Here is a 7,039-nt window from a genome sequence, read left to right as displayed (position 1 = left end):
CTACGCGCTCTACAAAAACCTTAAATAAAAAAATCTCCAGATTCCGGAGTCAGCCGCCCTAGCCGCGGCGCCAGCTATTTCCCAGAGTCACCTGGTGCTGGGCTAATCTGCCGCCGGTGCCGGGGATCGAACCGTGATCCCCAGATGGGGATATCCCAAAAATCTGGCATGGATACGGCCCGCCAGGACAGGTTTGGGCACCCCTGATATAGAGGCAGTCAACGCGAAATATGCTGGGTTCGATTCCGATCCGTGTCAGAAGGACCGTAGGGCTTGGGAGTCCGTACAACAGGGGTGCCCAAACCTGTCCTGGCGGGCCGTATCCATGCCAGATTTTTGGGATATCCCCATCTGGTGATCACGGTTCGATCCCCGGCGCCGGCGGCAGATCAGAGTGCCCAGGACGGGGTCCATGTGACCCGGGCAGTCCTATCCCCTGGGTGTACGTGGTTGTCCGACATGTCGGTCGTATTTGCTTTTACGTACCGGATCGGAATCGGCCCCCATAAAATCGTACGTAAAGTATATAGCAAATCAACCTGAAATCTGCTGGGTCAGAAAGGGCTCGATTCCGATCCGTGTCGGAAGGTTAGGAGTCCGTACGAATTTGTCGGGACGGCATGGCAGAGTGCCCGGGATGGGCTCCATGGCTCTTGGGCAGTCGTCCCCCGGGCGTCCGGGGCTCCATCCAGGCCGACGGCATGGCAGAGTGCCCGGGACGGGCTCCATGCGTCCCGGGCATTCGTCCCCCGGGCGTCCGGGGCTCCATCCAGGCCGGCGGCAAGGCAGTGTGCCCGGGTCGGGCTCCATGCGTCCCGGGCATTCGTCCCCCGGGCGCCTGAAACTGCTGGGTCAGAGAGGGCTCGATTCCGATCCGTGTCGTAAGGTTAGGAGTCCGTACGAATTTGTCGGGACGGCATGGCAGAGTGCCCGGGACGGGCTCCATGCGTCCCGGGCATTCGTCCCCCGGGCGTCCGGGGCTACATCCAGGCTGACGGTATGGCAGAGTGCCCGGGTCGGGCTCCATGGTTTTCACGGTGGTCCTCCCCAGGGTGTCGGGGCGCTCCAGGCCGAAGGCATGGAAAAGTGCCCAGGACGGGCTCCATGCGTCCCGGGCATTTGTCCCCCGGGCGTCCGGGGCTCCATCCAGGCCGACGGCATGGCAGAGTGCCCGGGTCGGGCTCCATGGCTTTCACGGTGGTCCTCCCCTGGGTGTCTGGGGGCTCCAGGCCGAAGGCATGGAAAAGTGCCCAGGACGGGCTCCATGCGTCCCGGGCACGGGCACGGGGACGGGGACAGGGTCGGGAGAGTCCAGGCGGCTTCACTTCCGTGTCCAGCCATCTGATCGACCAGATTCCCTCGGCCATCTGGTCGCCCGGATCCCCTCGGGCATCTGGTCGCCCGCAACGCTTTCCTATGGGGCGACCAGATGGCCGAACTTCCCTGGAAGTCCCGATGAGGTGCCATTCGCCGCCCGGATCCCAGCGAGGGCTCCAGGAGGTTGGGTACATTCGCGCCTTGGGTCCCCTCTGTCACCTCGCGTGCACAGATTACAAGAAAAGGGGGTAATTTTCCTCCGGATTACTAGGGAGAAGGGTACGCCCGGACACCCCTCCGAGGCTGGTGGTTCTCTGCCATGGGGACCAGATGGGCTATGCCTGGGCAACACCTCCCTAGGCCACCCGGGGCTTCCTTCCTCCAGGCCAACGGCATGTCAAATTGCCCAGGACGGGCTCCATGGCTCCTGGGCAGTCGTCCCCCGGGCGTCCGGGGCTCCATCCAGGCTGACGGCATTGAAAAGTGCCCAGGACGGGCTCCATGCGTCCCGGGCATTCGTCCCCTGGGCGTCCGGGGCTCCATCTAGGCTGACGGTATGGCAGAGTGCCCGGGTCAGGCTCCATGGTTTTCACGGTGGTCCTCCCCTGGGTGTCTGGGGGCTCCAGGCCGAAGGCATGGAAAAGTGCCCAGGACGGGCTCCATGCGTCCCGGGCATTCGTCCCCCGGGCGTCCGGGGCACCCATCTCCATGAGGCCAACGGCATTGGCAAAGTACCCAGGACGGGCTCCATGGGTCCCGGGCAGACCTCCCCCCGGGCGTCCGGGGCTCCCACCTCCAGGCCGACGGAATGTCAAAGTACCCAGGACGGGCTCCATGGGTCCCGGGCAGCTTCCCCCGGGGCGTCCGGGGCACCCACCTCCAGGCCGACGGCATGTCAAAGTACCCAGGACGGGCTCCACGGGTCCCGGGCATTCCTCCCCCAGGTCGTCCGGGCCCTAGAGCTCCGGTGGTCCAACCTGCGCCTGAGGCCCAGCCGGGGTCCAAGAGCCCTGCCTTGCGTGGGCAGGCAGTCAGGAACCCTACCGCGAAGGCTTGGGATGGATGGGGAGCTGGGAGTCCTTTCGATCCCGGCCCTCTGGTCGCCCGCGATGCTTTCCAATGGGGCGACCAGATGGCCGGGATTCCCTGGAAGTCCCGATGAGGTGCCATTCGGCTCCTGGATCCCAGCTAGGGCTCCATGAGGTCGGGTTCTTTTACGCCTTGGGTCCCCTCTGTCACCTCGCGTGCACGGATTGCAAGAAAGGGGGGTAATTTCCCTCCGGATTACTAGGGGCAGGGTACGCCCAAACACCTCTCCAGGGCTGGTGGTTCTCTGCCCGGGGGACCAGATGAGATATGCCTGGGCAACACCTCCCCCGGGTGTCTGGGGGCTCCATTCTCCGGGCCAACGGCATGGCTCAATGCCCAGGACGGGCTCCACGTGTCCCGGACAGACCTCCCCTGGGCGTCCGGGGCACCCATCTCCATGAGGCCAACGGGATGGCAAAGTACCCGGGAAGGGCTCCACGGGTCCCGGGCAGCCTTCCCCCGGGCGTCCGGGGCTCCCACCTTTAGGCCGACGGCATGTCACACTGCCCAGGACGGGCTCCATGGGCCCCGGACAGACCTCCCCCGGGCGTCCGGGGCACCCATCTCCAGGAGGCCAACGGGACGGCAAAGTACCCGGGACGGGCTCCACGGGTCCCGGGCAGCCTTCCCCCGGGCGTCCGTGGCTCCCACCTTTAGGCCGACGGCATGTCACACTGCCCAGGACGGGCTCCATGGGCCCCAGACAGACCTCCCCCGGGCGTCCGGGGCACCCATCTCCAGGAGGCCAACGGGATGGCAAAGTACCCGGGAAGGGCTCCACGGGTCCCGGGCAGCATTCCCCCGGGCGTCCGGGGCTCCCACCTCCAGGCCGACGGCATGTCACAGTGCCCAGGACGGGCTCCATGGGCCCCGGACAGCCCTCCCCCCGGGCGTTCGGGGCACATATCTCCAGGAGGCCAACGGCGTTGCAAAGTACCCGGAAAGGACTCCACGGGTACCGGGCAGTCCTCCCCCGGGCGTCCGGGGCACCCATCTCCATGAGGCAAACGGCATTGGCAAAGTACCCGGGAGGGGCTCCACGGGTCCCGGGCAGGCCTCCCCCGGGCGTCCAGGGCACCCACCTCCAGGCCGACGGCATGTAAAAGTGCCCAGGACGGGCTCCATGGGTCCCGGGCAGCCCACCCCCGGGCATCTGGGGCACCCATCTCCAGGAGGCCAACGGCGTTGCAAAGTACCCGGGAAGGGCTCCACGGGTACCGGGCAGTCCTCCCCCGGGCGTCCGGGGGCTCCCTTCTCCAGGCCGACGGCATGGTTCAATGCCCAGGACGGGACGTCAAGTGGCCAGGACGGGCTCCATGCGTCCCGGGCATTCGTCCCGGGACGGGGACGGGGTGGGGAAGAGTCCAGGCGGCTTCACCTCCATGCCCAGCCATCTGGTCGCCCGGATTCCCTCGGCCATCTGGTCGCCCGGATCCCCTCGGGCATCTGGTCGCCCGCAACGCTTTCCTATGGGGGGGACCAGATGGCCGAACTTCCCTGGAAGTCTTAATGAGGTGCCATTCGCCTCCCGGATCCCAGCGAGGGCTCCATGAGGTCGGGTTCTTTCACGCCTTGGGTCCCCTCTGTCACCTCGCGTGCACAGATTGCAAGAAAGGGGGGTAATTTGCCTCCGGATTACTATGTGGCAGGGTATGCCCGGACACCCCACCAGGGTTGGTGGTTCTCTGCCATGGGGACCAGATGGGATATGCCTGGGCAACACCTCCCTAGGCCACCCGGAGCTTCCTTCCTCCAGGCCAACTGCATGTCAAATTGCCCAGGACGGGCTCCATGGCTCTTGGGCAGTCGTCCCCCGGGCGTCCGGTGCTCCATCCAGGCCGACGGCATGGCAGAGTGCCCGGGACAGGCTCCATGTGTCCCGGGCCTTCGCCCCCCCCCCGGGCGTCCGGGGCTCCATCCAGGCTGACGGCATGGCAGAGTGCCCGGGACGGGCTCCACGGGCCCCAGGCGTCTGGGGCTCCCTTCCCCGGGCCAGCGGCATGTCAGAGTGCCCAGGACGGGCTCCACGGGCCCCGGTCATCCGGGGCACCCTTCCCCGGGCCAGCGGCATGTCAGAGTGCCCAGGACCAGTTCCACGGGTCCCGGGCAGTCCTCCCCCGGGCGTCCGGGGCTCCCTTCCCCGGGCCAAAGCATTTCAGAGTGCCCAGGACGGGCTCCACGGGTTCCGGGCATCCAGGTCTCCCTTCCCTGGGCCAACAGCTTGTCAGAGTGCCCAGGACGGGCTCCACGGGCCCCGGGCGTCCGGGGCACCCTTCCCCGGGCCAGCGGCATGTCAGAGTGCCCAGGACGAGTTCCACGGGTCCCGGGCAGTCCTCCCCCCCGGGTGTCCGGGGCTCCCTTCCCCGGGCCAAAGCATTTCAGAGTGCCCAGGACGGGCTCCACGGGTCCCGGACGTCCGGGGCTCCCTTCCCCGGGCCAACGGCATACAGGAGTGCCCAGGACGGGCTCCACGGGTCCCGGATGTCCGGGGCTCCCTTCCCCGGGCCAACGGCATACAGGAGTGCCCAGGACGGGCTCCACAGGTCCCGGTCGTCTGGGGCTCCCTTCCCCGGGCCAACGGCTTGTCAGAGTGCCAAGGACGGGCTCCACGGGTCCCGGTCGTCTGGGGTCCCTCCCCCGGGCCAACAGCAGGTCAGAGTGCCCAGGACGGGCTCCACGGGTCCCGGGCAGCCCACCCCCCGGGCGTTCGGGGCACCCATCTCCAGGAGGCCAACGGCGTTGCAAAGTACCCGGGAAGGGCTCCACGGGTACCGGGCAGTCCTCCCCCGGGCGTCCGGGGCTCCCTTCTCCAGGCCAACGGCATGGTTCAATGCCCAGGACGGGCTCCATGTGTCCCAGACAGACCTCCCCCGGGCGTCCGGGGCACCCATCTCCAGGCCAACGGCATGGCTCAATGCCCAGGACGGGCTCCATGGGTCCGGGGAGGCGTCCCATGCGCCTCCGGGCTTGGGAGCCCCGGCTGGGTCCAGGGGCCCGGGCGGGCCCCGGGTGGGGTGCTCCGGCCCTGGTCCCTGTCTTCCAGCCTACCGCACTGCCAAGGGCCTAGGAATGGGTTCCGTTGTTCCCGGGGAGCCTCCCCTTGCTTGGCTGGGTTCAGGAGCAGTGGCTAGGGCCCCTGAGGGCCCGGGGAGGGCGGCCTCCCCACCCCGGGCTCTGTCCTTGGTCCTGCTGCATGGCAGGGTGCCCGGGACGGGGTCCGGAGGGACCGGGGAGGCGTCCCATGCACCTCCGGGCTTGGGAGCCCCGGCTGCGTCCAGGGGCCCGGCCGGGCCCCGGGTCGGGTGCTCCGGCCCTGGGCCCTGTCTCCCAGCCTGCCGCACTGCCAAGGGCCCGGGAAGGGGTTCCGATGTGCCCGGGGAGCCTCCCCTTGCTTGGCTGGGTTCAGGAGCAGTGGCTAGGGCCCCTGAGGGCCCGGGGAGGGCGGCCTCCCCACCCCGGGCTCTGTCCTTGGTCCTGCTGCGTGGCAGGGTGCCCGGGACGGGGTCCGGAGGGACCGGGGAGGCGTCCCATGCACCTCCGGGCTTGGGAGCCCCGGCTGCGTCCAGGGGCCCGGCCGGGCCCCGGGTCGGGTGCTCCGGCCCTGGGCCCTGTCTCCCAGCCTGCCGCACTGCCAAGGGCCCGGGAAGGGGTTCCGATGTGCCCGGGGAGCCTCCCCTTGCTTGGCTGGGTTCAGGAGCAGTGGCTAGGGCCCCTGAGGGCCCGGGGAGGGCGGCCTCCCCACCCCGGGCTCTGTCCTTGGTCCTGCTGCGTGGCAGGGTGCCCGGGACGGGGTCCGGAGGGACCGGGGAGGCGTCCCATGCGCCTCCGGGCTAGGGAGCCCCGGCTGGGTCCAGGGGCCCGGGCGGGCCCCGGGTCGGGTGCTCCGGCCCTGGGCCCTGTCTCCCAGCCTGCCGCACGGCCAAGGGCCCGGGAAGGGGTTCCGATGTGCCCGGGGAGCCTCCCCTTGCTTGGCTGGGTTCAGGAGCAGTGGCTAGGGCCCCTGAGGGCCCGGGGAGGGCGGCCTCTCCACCCCGGGCTCTGTCCTTGGTCCTGCTGCGTGGCAGGGTGCCCGGGACGGGGTCCGGAGGGACCGGGGAGGCGTCCCATGCGCCTCCGGGCTTGGGAGCCCCGGCTGGGTCCAGGGGCCCGGGCGGGCCCCGGGTCGGGTGCTCAGGCCCTGGGCCCTGTCTCCCAGCCTGCCGCACGGCCAAGGGCCCGGGAAGGGGTTCCGATGTGCCCGGGGAGCCTCCCCTTGCTTGGCTGGGTTCAGGAGCAGTGGCTAGGGCCCCTGAGGGCCCGGGGAGGGCGGCCTCCCCACCCCGGGCTCTGTCCTTGGTCCTGCTGCGTGGCAGGGTGCCCGGGACGGGGTCCGGAGGGACCGGGGAGGCGTCCCATGCGCCTCCGGGCTTGGGAGCCCCGGCTGGGTCCAGGGGCCCGGGCGGGCCCCGGGTCGGGTGCTCAGGCCCTGGGCCCTGTCTCCCAGCCTGCCGCACTGCCAAGGGCCCGGAAAGGGGTTCCGATGTGCCCGGGGAGCCTCCCCTTGCTTGTCTGTGTTCAGGAGCTCCATCCGGGGCCCCTGAGGGCCCCGGGGAGGGTGGCCTCCCCACCCCGGGCTCCGTCCTGGGTCCTGCCG

This window comes from Lissotriton helveticus, chromosome 12 (genome assembly GCF_964261635.1).
Source record: "Lissotriton helveticus chromosome 12, aLisHel1.1, whole genome shotgun sequence".
Classification (NCBI taxonomy): Eukaryota; Metazoa; Chordata; class Amphibia; order Caudata; family Salamandridae; genus Lissotriton; species Lissotriton helveticus.
This window is presented reverse-complemented; position numbering follows the sequence as displayed.